At 30.0% G+C, this 14,669-nt stretch overlaps 1 non-coding gene across 1 annotated transcript; it reads left to right on the plus strand.

The window, feature by feature from the left end:
- Nucleotides 1-3,785: 3,785 nt before the first annotated feature.
- LOC139886968 (small nucleolar RNA R71) lies at nucleotides 3,786-3,892 on the plus strand. Its single transcript, XR_011772824.1, has one exon. It is a non-coding gene; the product is annotated as a small nucleolar RNA R71 (small nucleolar RNA).
- The last annotated feature ends 10,777 nt before the right edge of the window (nucleotides 3,893-14,669 follow it).

The raw sequence follows: 14,669 nt of genomic DNA on the forward strand, positions 1-14,669 counted from the left end.
CTTTGAAAATCGTAGGCCAATAGAATCCAGCATCGTAAACTTTTCTTGCTGTGAGTTGAGGCCCATAATGCCCTCCTGTTGGTCCTGTGTGACAATGGTTTAAGATTTGACTAGCTTCATCTCCGAATACACATCGGCGTATTATTCCATCAGGACAACTTTTAAACAAATGTGGATCTTCCCAGAAATAGTGTTTTATATCACTAAAGAATTTCTTTCATTTTTGGTACGATAATCCTTTTTCAAGGAATCCACATACTAAGTAGTTTGCATAGTCTGCAAACCATGGAATTTCATTATAATCTATCTTCAATAGATATTCATCAGGAAAGTTGTCTTATATGGCCGATTCATTTAGAACTTCTAATTCGGGATTTTCAAGACGAGAAAGATGATCAGCGGCGAGATTTTCTGCTCCCTTTTTATCTCGGATTTCAATATCGAACTCTTGTAAGAGTAAGATCCAACGGATTAATCATGGTTTAGCATCTTGTTTCGAAAATAGGTATCTAAGAGCAGAATGGTCAGTATAGACCACCGTTTTAGCTAGAACGAGATATGAATGAAATTTGTCAAAAGCAAAGACAATAGCAAGGAGTTCTTTTTCAGTAGTTGTATAATTCATTTGTGCTCCTTGTAACGTCTTACTAGCATAATATATAGGTTGAAATCGTTTTTCAATCCTTTGTCCTAAAACGGCTCCCATTGCAAAATCACTTGCATCGCACATTAGTTCAAACGGTATATTCCAATTTGGAGTTATCATGATCGGCGCATTAGTGAGTTTTTCTTTAAGAATATTAAAAGATTTGATGCATTCATCTAAAAAGATGAATGGAGCATCCTTTTCTAGTAGTTTATTCATAGGAGTGGCAATTTTAGAAAAATATTTTATGAAACGTCGGTAAAAACCGGCATGTCCTAGAAAACTCCTAACTCCTCTAACATTGGTGGGATGTGGAAGTTTAGCGATTACATCTACTTTAGCTCTATCCACTTCAATTCCTTCCTTTGAAATTTTATGTCCAAGAACGATGCCTTCTTTAACCAAGAAATGGCATTTCTCCCAATTAAGAACTAGATTTGATTGTTCGCATCTAATAAGCATTCGTTCAAGATTAACTAGACATGTTTCAAAAGTATCACCGAAGACTGAAAAGTCATCCATGAAAACTTCCATGCATTCTTCTATCATGTCGTGAAAAATCGCCATCATGCACCTTTGAAAGGTTGCAGGGGCGTTGCAAAGTCCAAATGGCATGCGTTTGTAAGCAAAAGTACCATAAGGGCACGTGAACGTGGTTTTCTCTTGATCCTCGGGTGCTATTAGAATTTGAAAGTATCCGGAAAAACCATCAAGAAAACAATAGTAACTAATTCCGGCTAATCTTTCCAACATTTGATCAATGAAAGGTAAGGGAAAGTGATCTTTTCTGGTGGCGTCATCTAATTTTCTATAATCAATATAAACACGCCATCCTGTTACAGTCCTAGTAGGAATAAGCTCATTTTTCTCATTTATGATGACAGTCATGCCACCCTTCTTAGGCACACATTGAACTGGGCTTACCCATAGACTATCAGAGATTGGATAAATTAAACCTGCATCTAGCAGTTTAATAATTTCTTTTTTAACAACATCTTGCATATTAGGATTTAGTCTTCGTTGGCGTTGCACATACATTTTATGACCTTCTTCCATAAGGATTTTATGTGTGCAATACGAAGGACTTATTCCTTTAATATCATGAATCTTCCATGCAATAGCTGGTTTATGAGCTTTTAACACAGAAATGAGTTGAGATTTTTCATTTTTAGTAAGAGAAGACGATATTATTACAGGTAATTCAGATTCACCATGTAGATAAGCGTATTCCAAATGGTTTGGAAGTGGTTTTAACTCTAATATCGGTGGTTCTTCTATCGATGATTTATATCGATATCTGTTTTCTTCTTTTAGCATTTGAATTTCTTCTGTTTTTGGTTCATATCCATTAGCCATAAGTGTAGCTAACATTTCAGTTTCATCAATTGGTTCAGTTCCTTCTCCTAAAGAACATTCTCTTGTTCCTTGTAATTCTGGAAATTCTTCTAACAATTCTGCATGTGAATCTATAGTTTGAATATAATAACATGTATCATCTGCAGATTGCGATTGTTGCATGGCTCTATCAACAGAAAAGGTAACACTCTCGTCCTCTATAATTAGGGTCAATTTCTTACCAAACACGTCTATTATTACTTTGGCCGTGTTTAAGAATGGTCTTCCTAATATGAGAGGAACTCGAGAATCTTCTTCCATGTCCAAAATAACAAAATCTACTGAAAATACTAAAGTACCAACTTTAACTAGCATGTTCTCCATTATCCCTCTAGGATATTTTACTGATCGATCAGCTAGTTGTATGCTTATTCGTGTTGGTTTCAATTCTCCAAGGTCTAGTTTAGCGTATAGTGAATATGGCATTAAATTTATACTAGCACCTAAGTCTGCCAATGCTTCTATTGAACTAAGACTACCCAGAAAACATGAAATTGTGAAACTTCCTAGATCTGATAATTTTTCTAGTATCTTATTCAACAGCACTACAGAACAATTTGCATTCATAGTAACAGCCGAGAGTTCTTCCATTTTCTTTCTATTTGTGATTAAATCTTTCAAGAATTTAGCATATCTTGGCATTCCTGAAATCACATCAATGAAAGGAAGATTTACATTTATTTGTTTAAACATATCCAAAAATTTGGATTGCTTGGCTTCAAGTCTCTCTTTTCTCATTTTACTTGGGTAAGGAAGTGGTGGTTGGTATGGTTTAACATAAGGTTTTACCTTAACTGTATTATCTTCATTAACCTTTTCAACTACCGATTCTGTTTCCTTATCTTGCTCAGACTGTGGTTCTTGTAGAGTAGGAATAGAGTCATCAGAAATTACAGGCATTTCAGGTGGTTTAAGTGTAATACCACTTCTTGTGGTAATAGCTTTAGCTGTTTCATTCCGGGGGTTAGCATTTGTATCACTAGGTAGGCTTCCTGGTTTCCTTTAACCTATTAACCTTGCTAGGTTGCTTACTTCTTGTTAATTTTGAATAGAAGCTTGTTGATTTCTAAATACTTGAGCATTTTGTTCATTGGTTTGTTTCTGGGATGTGAAAAACTGCGTTTGAGATTCAACTAGCTTCGTCATCATATCTTCTAAATTTGGCTTTTTATCATCGGTTTGTGGTGGTTTGTTTTAAAAAATAGGTCTTTGCTGATTGTAAGTATTATTGGATACTTGTTAATTGCTAGGACCTTGTTGGTTGTTGTATGGAACATTTCGGTTATAATTCTGGTTTTGATTGTAGATCGGTCTTGGCGGTTGATAATTATTCTGATAACTATTTCCAGGCCTTTGGTTTATGTATGAAACATTCTCTCTTTGTTCCATTGTTAGTTCAATACTGAGACAATCTTTTGTCAAATGTGGTCCTCCACACTGCTCACAACTAATTCTTATTGAGTGAATATCTTTAGTCATCTTTTCCATTCGTCTCTCGACAGTATCTATCTTTGCAGAAATGGAATCAAAGTCATGGCTAGAATCGGCTCTAGCTGCTTTAGATGATCTAACGCTATCTTTTTCTTGGTGCCAATCATGTGAGTGGGAAGCAGTGTTATCAATAATTTTGTAAGCGTCAGTTGCTGTTTTCTTCATAATGGAACCACCAGCTGCTATATCAATGTCTTTTCGTGCAGTGATGTCACATCCTTGGTAGAATATTTGTACTATTTGACAGGTGTCTAAACCATGTTGCGGACATCCTCTCAATAACTTTCCAAATCTTGTCCATGCTTCATATAAAGTTTCATTTGGCTTTTGTGTGAACGTAACAATTTCTCCTTGAAGTCTCACGGCTTTAGATGTCGGAAAGAATTGTTTAAGAAATTTTTCAACTAAAACGTCCCATGTATCAATCGCCCCTTCACGTAATGATTCTAACAAATCTTTGGCTTCTCCCTTTAAAGTCCAGGGAAATAACATGAGATATATCTGTTCATCCTCAACTTCTCGGATTTTAAATAAAGTACAGATCCTATTAAATGTACGAAGATGTTCGTTTGGATCTTCCTTCGGTGCACAACTAAATTGGCATTGATTAATTACCATGTGTAGGATTTGTCCTTTGATTTCATAATCTGGCGCATTAATGTCTGGTTGAGTAATTGCATGACCTTGGCCAGTGCGTTTAGCTCTCATTCGGTCTTCAATACTTAGAGGTTCCAGATTTTCCATGATTGAATTTGTTGAATCTGAATCACTATAGGATTCTGATTTAATGGGTTCTTATTCGACAATCTCCGTTTGAATGATTGGTGGTTCCGGAGGAAAGATTAATGGTTCAGGATCTCTGAATTGTCCCTGAATATCCTCCGGATTCTCAATTGTGAGGTCGGGTTCAAAAAATGGATTATCGGAAATTTGAATTGGAGTACTTGGTCGACTAGATGACGATTCTAAAGAAAAATCAACGGCGACAATATTGGCTAGATGTCTTGATCTAGTTACAGGTGGTGAACGTCCAAAAGGTGGTGAACGTTTTGCTCGGTGCATTCACTGAATATCCTATTAGTTATAAAAATTAAAAATTATATAAGTTATCAAATTAATAGACTTTTCTGATTTTGCCCACGTTTCGAATAGCCAATAGATGCAGCAGGTAGCCAGGACCCTTTAAATCGGAAGCCCACAACTCGCCACTAACAAATCCAACTATTACTACGAACCAGAAAATTTAGGATGTCTATCAATTTAACCGCTTAAAATAATTTTTCGTTGAAATTTAAAGAAATTTAGAGAAGAAATAGAAAATCTATGTCCTAAAAACTAGAGCGTCGAGAAATAAGAAAGAAAAAGAGCGCGTCGAAAAACGTCGAAAAATAAAAGATCGAAAAATAATAGGCGTCGAAACTTAAAAGTCTAAAAATATTAAAGCTTAAAAGAAATTCTATATCCAAAACAGCAATTACTTAAAAAGGTATTAAAATATAAAAACGGCGTCGCAAAAATCTAAAGCACCTAAATCTTATTCTAAAGAAAAAGCACTTAAGGGATTTTACGGCAAACCCTAAAAATCTAGAAATAAAAATAACTATGGCAAAAACTATGACTTAAAACTAAATACGAGCGAAAAAATATAAAAATTACAATAAAATAAATAAAAAGATACAAAATATAAAAATAAACTTAAAGTTATAAAAAGTACAATTTTTATAAAGATATTATTTTATATTATTTATTTTATAAAACTATTACTTTTATATATTTATAAAACTAATTAAACTAAAAAATACAAACTAAATAATAAAACTAAACTAAATAATAAAATAAATATAACCTAATTAGGGTTTAAAAATAATAATAAATAAAAATACTCCGTAATTAATGCGAAATTAGGTCAAAGATGGCGTGTCAGAACCTGTCATGCGGTCGCATGAGTATTTGCCTATGGATCAATGCGATCGCATGGCCCAAATATTCAGGTTACAAATTGGGATGCTATAGTGTAGCCCGATTCTTTTTTTTTTCTGTTTTAAATTTATACAAAATATATATAAATCAATCAAAAACTTAATTTAAAAAAAAAAACTAAAATAAAGAAACTTTAATATTTTATATATATTTAACAAACTCTTAAAAATATATAAATTTTTATTTTTCTTTTCTTTTTATATTTTCATAAAAAAAAATTTATATTTTTAAAAACGAAAATTTTTACAAAATAAAAAAAACTTAACAAAATTTTAATAAAAATCTTTTTTTTATAACGTTTCGCTTCCGGCGTTTATGTTGTTCCCCGGTAGCGGCGCTAAAAATACTTGATGTGCGTAGAGGTGTATACAAAATAGTTATATTTTTACTACGAAAAACTATTAAATACGATACAATTTTACACAAGTTATTTATTTATTTTTAGAGTGGATATACCTAAACCTTGCTACAACACTTATAGGCAGTGCACCTAATCGTACAGTAGTGTAGTTTTTAGTAAGTCCGGTTCGTTCCACAGGGAGACTTAGCCAAGTTTAACGCTATATAAAAAATATATATATAAGTAGTATTATTATAATAAAAGGGGGTTTTTACCGTTTAATGACCGGTTTGTCGATTTTAAAACTTTAGTCGCAGTTAAAACCTAATGTAAAATATCAAAAATAAATACAACTTAATTTAAAGCGTAAAGTAAATAATGATAATGGAATTGCGATAAATAAAATGACAATAAATAAAGTGCGATAATTAGAAAGTACGATAATTAAAAGTGCAATTAAATACAATGACGGTAAATAAAAGTGCGATAATTAAAAGTGCAATTAAATATGGAATATATAAATTATGCTTATTTAAACTTCCGTAATCATGATGTTCGACATGTTGTTTTTAGTTTATTCCCATGGGTTAATTGTCCTTTGTCCTGGATTATTTGATATGTCCATACAGATTTGTCCATAATAGTCCATCAGTCATAATCATAAAGTGCGGAAGTCTTCGTCAAATTATTCTTATTCCCGAAGTCAAATATTCCAACTAATTGGGGATTCGAATTGTAACAAGGTTTTAATACTTTGTTTAATGAATACACCAGGTTATCGACTGCGTGTAAATCAAGGTTTTAATACTTTGTTAACAATTACACCAATTACCCTTGAATGTAATCCACCCCTGTTTCGACAAGTCTATTAACTATTAATCCAGTTCCGTGTCCGGTAAAATGAACAATTATTGGTATTTATAGATATCCCGCCCACCGTGCCCAGTCAAGCGTATGTGGTTATATATAAATACGTCAAATTATAAGTCTATATATTAAATTAACGAGGTATCATTTAGTTAATATAAAGCCCATTAATAGCCCATAGTCTAATTTCCACAAGTGTCGTTCTTTTATCCAAACCCCAATTATGGTCCAAAGCCCAATTACCCCATTTTAGTATTTAGCCCAACATCACGATTACTTCGACATTAAATAAACATAATAATAACTTAGCTACGAGACATTAATTTAAAAAGGTTGAACATAACTTACAATGATTAATAATAGCGTAGCGTTACACGGACAGAATTTCGAATTACACCCTTACAATATTCGCTAACATACCCTTATTATTAGAATTTATAATTAAAATTAAAATTATAATATATATATATATATATATATATATATATATATATATATATATATATATATATATATATATATATATATATATATACGTTTGAGTAAGAAGAAGAAAAAGATGGATATATTCGACCGAATTCGTTGCTTTTTATAGGATGTGGCCTGGTACTATTCACCATGCGATCGCATGGGTTTTTCACCTTCAGGCCATGCGATAGCATGGCCTATTTTTCCTGCTCAGGTGAGTTTGGCTCCTAGCTTGCCGACAATTTTAATAAATAATATAATATATAAATAATTTATAAGAATTATTTACATATTATATTATATTTATATGTATAGTTGACTTGTAATTTTTAGTCCGTTGCGTCGAGCGTTGAGAGTTGACTCTAGTCCCAGTTCTGGATTTTCGAACGTCCTTGCGTATAATTTAATATCTTGTATTTTGCGTTTTGCGACTTGTACTCTTGTAATTTTGAGACGTTTCTTATCAATAATTTGAACCTCTTTGATTATACTTTGTACTTTTGAGCTTTTTGGTCGTTTGGGTCTTCAATTCGTCGAATCTGTCTTTTGTCTTCACCTTTTATTATTTAAACGAATATTATTTGTAAATAGAACAATTGCAACTAAAAGTTTGTCTTTCTTGAGGGATAATGATATGAAATATATGTTCGTTTTTAGCATTATCACTCTTACAACATGTAAATATTAGTTACCAAGCTATTAGGAAAAAATATGCAAATTGGTACAACTCAACGTAGAATATGTTTTTAGTACTTGTGTCCATTTCATAAAACAGTTATAGAACAGCACATGTATTCTCAGCCCAAAAATATATATATAAAAAGGGAGTAATGAAACTCACCTAATGTATTTTGTAGTAAAAATACATATGACTATATTGAACAAATGCAGGGTTGGCCTCGGATTCACGAACCTATATCATTTATATATATTAAAACATATAAACGTAATCGAACAAGTTTAGATGTTATTATTAGTGATATAATCTTTATATTATTAATTTATATATTTCATTATTACTATATAAAAATATAACTTTTGTTATGTTATATGTATCAAATATTTTACATGTACATATTTCATTTGTTTGTTAAAATAGTAATTATATTAATACTATAATAATATTAGTAGTGATTAAAATACTGATAATGATAATACTAGTGTTAATAATAATGATAATAATATTAATGATTTTATTAATAATAATATTAATGATAGTTTTTAATTATAAAGGAAATCTTGTTATATATGAAATTTTCATTACAAATGTTAATCTTAATACTAATAATAATAAGAATGACAATAATAATAATAGTAATAGTAATAATAATGATAATGATAATAGTAATGCTAAATGATAATACATAATCATATATCAACAAGAATTAATAATATTAGTAATACTAATAAAAATGATGATATTAATAGTAGTAATAATAATAATAATAATAATTATAATTATAATTCTAGTAATATTAACAATAATAATAATAAAAAATAATAGTATGATAATAATCTACCTTCAAAGCTTTTCCCTAAAAAAAAAATTGGCAGAGACCGGGCTCGAACCCGCAACCTTTCGCTCACCCCAAACACTCCTAAACCGTCCAACTGCTTCTGCTTTTCTATTTTGAACTTGTGAATTAATTTATTTAATCTGGGTTCTGATTAACCTCATCTTCTTCAATATTTTAAATTGATCAGAGACCAAATCAAACCTATCCACAACTTAACTAAATGCTTTAAGTTCTTCAATAGAAATAGAAACGATTCATGGGTTTGATTTTTCATTAACAGAAACCAAAAAAAAAAAATCAAAACGGCCTGAAGAAACACGACCTTAGAACTCAACATCAAACTCGATTTTTAAAAGCGTTTTAGATCATGAGTTCAACATGAAATAGGTTGTAATTCACTCCTAGAAACTTTTTAAATCGTCAATTGATTCAGAAACACTAACACGAATTCAAATTTCACGAAGAACAGAAGTTTGACTTTTAGAAACTGAAACTTTGACCTCAAAATTTGTTCTCGATAGAAAGAATTGGGGTTTAAGATTTTGCATATGGACTGAGTAAAGGATTTCTGACATAACGGCATTTTTACATTTTGAAAAATGATTCGATTTGGAGCTGTTAAATAAAATGAACAAGAACAGAGCTATTTGACGAGTTTCTTTATATTTTTTTCATTAATTTCTTTTCTCCTCCTTCTTGAATTGCAGTCCAGGTTTTATAGGGCGTAATTGGTATTAAAACAGTCACAAGGTTCAATTATATTTGTTTTGTAGTTTGGATTTGTCGACACAAAATTTTCATCAGGTAAAAAAATATATATATAAAATATAAAGATGAATATGACTATTAACGAATTTTGTTTGTATTTTGGGTTTGAGATTCGTTCAGTACCAATCTTACAGACAGGATTCCCAATTTAAAACAGTTTGATTAATACCCATAACAAGATTTTACAAAATGTTTGCTTTTTATGGTTTTATAGAATAAAAATTAATAATTAATAAATCTATTAATAATATTAATAATAATTATATTAATAGTAATAAATTATATTGATACTAATAATTATACTAATTTTATTATTACTGATAATAATAATAATAGATGGTATTAATTTCTAATAATAAATACTATAATAATAATAATATTTATACAACATTAATATTCAATTTTAATTTTAATAATAAAAAATGAAACTAGTAATAATAAAAATAACAATAATATTAATGATATTAATATCATTATAATACTTAATAAGAATAATGACATTAACAATTTTAAATAAGATGATAATTTTAATAATCAAATTATTAATAATACTTTTAATAATCCTAATAATAATTAGATTTATATTTAATTTTTTTGTGTTTTGTTGTTTTTTTTTTTCTAAAAACAATGATACTAATAGTAATAATAATAATAATAATGCTAATATTAACATTTTTCTTTAATCCGATTAAAAGTATTAAAAATATTAATAACTATATTTTAATCTATAGTTACTTTTACAATTTATTAATTGTGTCATATATACTTATAATATATAATAATTTATTAAATTTTTAATATTTATAATTTACAATATATCTAATATTACTTATGTTTATATTTATTTATGTCTATTTATTTATTTATTTACACACGATTGTTCGTGAATCGTCGAGAGCAGTAGAAGGGTAAATGTAAGCATAAATATAATTTCAAAATTTTGAGATTCAACATTACAGACTTTGCTTATTGTCGAAATCATGTAAAAATTAAGTTTAAATTTGGTCTGAAATTTCCGGGTCGTCACAAACACCCATGACCATTCCGCTATTTTCATTTTTCTGATTTAACACCCTATCAATTAATTAAAACCCGTATTCTTTTCCGTTGATTTTCTTCTTCATCACACCAAAACAACTAGTGGACCAGAAAAACCCATTCCACAATAACAATAACAAATTAAGGTTTGAATTAATATTATAAACGATCTGTAATGGATACGTTTGTTCAGTTAATAAAAAAAATGAATAAAATAAAAATTAAAATAAAAGGTCTACTGTAAACGAAGAACATAAATGACTTCATTTGTGATTTTGAATTTAAGGCAGTTTTAGATTGAAGTTATAAAATGAAATTGATAGTAAATCGTTCCTAAAAGCTTTTTGAATCAACAACAATTCGAATTTTGCCAAGAACAAATTCTTTGACTTTTTATTTTGAAACTTTGACCTCAAAATTCGTTCTTGGTTTTGAAAATTAATACTTGAAACTTTACAGAAAGATCACATAGACGATTCCTAACAAAGTTGCATTTTTACATTTTGAAAAACAATTCGAATTCAAGTTTTTGACAAAATAATGAACGAACAGAGCAGGTATCTGTGTTCTTCATTTTCTTCTGTTTAATTTTGATAAATTGGGTTTGTTAACTTGCTAATTGATAATGGTTGATGAAAGAGCTTAGTGAGTTAAATAATAACACTGAACAATTTGATTGTTTTATAGCCTAACTAGTTGATAGTCAATTTTTGATCAGGTACGAAGGAATAATAAAAAAATATAAAAGATGATTACGACTCTCAACAGATTTTGTTTGTGTTATGAATTGAGATTCGTTCAGTGAAATCTTACAGACAGGATTAACAATCTAGAACAGTTTGATTGATACATATAACAAGATCGTACGAGTTGTTGATTTTTATAGTTTTATATAATAAATACAAATAATTAATAAATATATTACTAATAATAATAATTATATTAATAATTAATAATGATAAATTATAATGATACTAATAATCGTAATAATAATAGTAATAATTTGTATTATTTTCTAATAATAATCATAATGTTAATAATGATAATAATAATAATAATAATAATAATATTTTTGATAAAGATGGAGATAATAATTTTAAAGAATAATAATAATAATAATAATAATAATAATAATAATAATAATAATAATAATAATAATAATAATAATAATAATAATAATAATAATAATAATAGCTAAAAATGACAAAAATTATAATTTACCACTAAGTATAATAATAATTATAGTAATACTAATATTAGTAATAATTGTATCAAATTTTATATCTTTTTAATAATATTAATAATACTATTAATATTAATATAAATCTTTATTTTTAATGAAAGTACTATTAATATTAATATGGCAATTATATTTTTATCTTTTAGTAAAGTTAATATGATGATATTACATATTATTAAGTATATAATCTTTAATAACATCTAATATACATAATAACACATATTGATTATTTAATACTTATTTTTTTTATATATTGTAATATACATATAATATTAATTAGGTATAGAAACCATATATATATATATATATATATATATATATATATATATATATATATATATATATATATATATATATATATATATATATATATATATATATATATATATTCATTTTGATAGCAGCTTAATTATTCGGTATATTATTTTGTATCCTATTTTTACATATTTAATTCTAATGTTTAAATTATATTTTTATTTCAAACTATTACATATACTTACATTTATATATATATATTTATTTACAAACAATTGTTCGTGAATCATCGGGAGTAGTCGAAGGGTAATTGAATATATGAACATAGTTCCAAAATTTTCAAGACTCAACATTACAGATTTTGCTTATCGTTTCGGAATCATGTAAAGATTAAGTTTAAATTTGATCGGAAATTTCCGGTCGTCACACTTTCTAGCTTTGTAATCTTATAACTTGTGTGAAAAGGATACAAGCTCTCTAGCTTAGGGTTCCATCACTTCATTTGATTAAGATTGTGTTCATACTTGTTTGATTTAAGTAAAGTTTGTAGCTTTAGTTGTAAATAGAACTTGTATTTGTGTTAAGACTAAGGATATGATGTAACCTTGGTTCATCATCCATCCAAGACTCTTAAATGAGTTGTGTTCTTACTTGGTCTTAACATATTGTGTGTGGATGGTTGAATCTTGGTCAAATTGATGCTAACCCATCAAAGAGTTGTACACTTGAAGCTCACAAGCATCAAGGATGAAAACCGTGATGAGCATCAAGCACCAAGAACCCCAACGGAGCACTTCTTTGCTGTTTTTGGGGATCTGCTCAGATTCCTGGACTTCTTGAAAATTAATTTTCAGTTAGTTCGTTTTGAGTAGATGAATTTTCGTTTAGGCCTCGTCTTAATCCGATATACGGTTTAGGATTTATAGCCCTCCGAAAGTCACTACGCATTTGTAACGTTGTGCTGAAATTTCTGACCTACTTGCACTTAAACCGTCGCCACGGTCAAACGAAGACGAGTTAGGTTCTGAAAATTGGTCAGCGGTTAGAGGACTCATATACGGAGCCATAGCCACTGACTACGCATCTTTTCGTTTTGTATAGAGGTCGTAGCAGCTGACCGAAGTCAGCCTATTGTTTCGATCTCTATTCTTGTCAAACTTACTTAGCTTTTATGATGATGAATGATGATGATGATGACACTTAAACTTAATTTATTCACTTTTAAACCTTTGGGAACAATATACTGACCTAGTGACCTTTGACTTAGGTTGACGACCTTTCGGACCGACTTACTACTTGCATACTTTCATTATCGACTTTACCGCTTTTATCACTGTGAGTTATAGCTTCCCTTTTTACTTATACTATTTTTGAGACTGAGAATACATGCGCTTTTTATGCTTTACTTACTTTACACGAGTACTTAAACTTTACATATGTGTGGGTTATATAACGGCATAAACTTTTCCCTTAGCACGGTAACGTTTAGTCATTGGTTTTTGAACGCGAATCTTAGATATGGATCCATAGGGTTTGACATCCCCACTCGGGCTAGTCGCGCTAGCATTTAACGGGTGTTTAATATTTCGAGGACATACGCACTCGCCAAGGGTACTTTTAGGGGGTATTATTATTACGTTAAGTTAGTTACCGGGTGGCCACGGACAAGCATATACTTTTCATACTGTTTTGAATATGATAACTCGTGGTCTACATTACTTTACTGATTACAAACTATAGCTCACCAACATTCGTGTTGACTTTTAAGCGTGTATTTCTCAGGTGCTTAGACGATGATGCTTCCGCTGTTAGACGTGCTGTCTTGTTGTTATAGACTTGCTGTTATGGACCTGCTGTGTTAGATTTCCGCTGCATTACTTAGAGATGTCTCAATCATGAAACTTTTATCTTGCATTCGTAACTTATGTTATTTTCAAATAATGGCTTTGTAATGACCTCTGTGTCACGTTATCTTTTGTAAACGCTATCTTTTTATGAATGCAAAACTGGTTTTCAAACAGCATATAGTAATTGACCGTGTAAAGATCCTGTTGTTGACGAATCGTACACGATAGTTTTGTAGGGGGCGTCACAATAATGGCCTAAACCTTGGCCGTGAACTCGGAGTCCTCGCTCGTACCTCCGTTCATTCTATAAAACGGAAATAAGTTAAACAACGAAACAAACGGAAACCACATACATATACCAAACCGCCCCATCTTGCTCAACACTCGTCGTACATTGCTTGTTTGACACGATTTGCACCCGTAACAATGGTAGTTAGTCATTATTACGCGAGCACGTCGCATTAACTTGCTAATACAACGTATATATCGCTTGATGATTGCAAACACAATACAAAATAATTAACACAAAGTTAGTTCACCTAAGCATAGGCACTAACTACACCCGGTCCGACCCATCTCCTACAAGTCCCGCATAAACGCATACACAAATAAAGTCTAAGTCTAGGCACCTATCTCAAGTCGCCTAAATTCCTTAGACCAACCTCGATTACCGAAACACGACATATTTTTTATTATAAATAAACAGTAATTTGGCCTGGAGGATTGCACGGTGCGCGCAGGGTTGCGCGGCGCGCATTAAAGCATGGAACCAGGTCAGTAATAATTCCAGGGGCCAAGCATCTGAACTCCCCCATTT

This window comes from Rutidosis leptorrhynchoides, chromosome 1, assembly GCF_046630445.1.
Source record: "Rutidosis leptorrhynchoides isolate AG116_Rl617_1_P2 chromosome 1, CSIRO_AGI_Rlap_v1, whole genome shotgun sequence".
Lineage (NCBI taxonomy): Eukaryota > Viridiplantae > Streptophyta > Magnoliopsida > Asterales > Asteraceae > Rutidosis > Rutidosis leptorrhynchoides.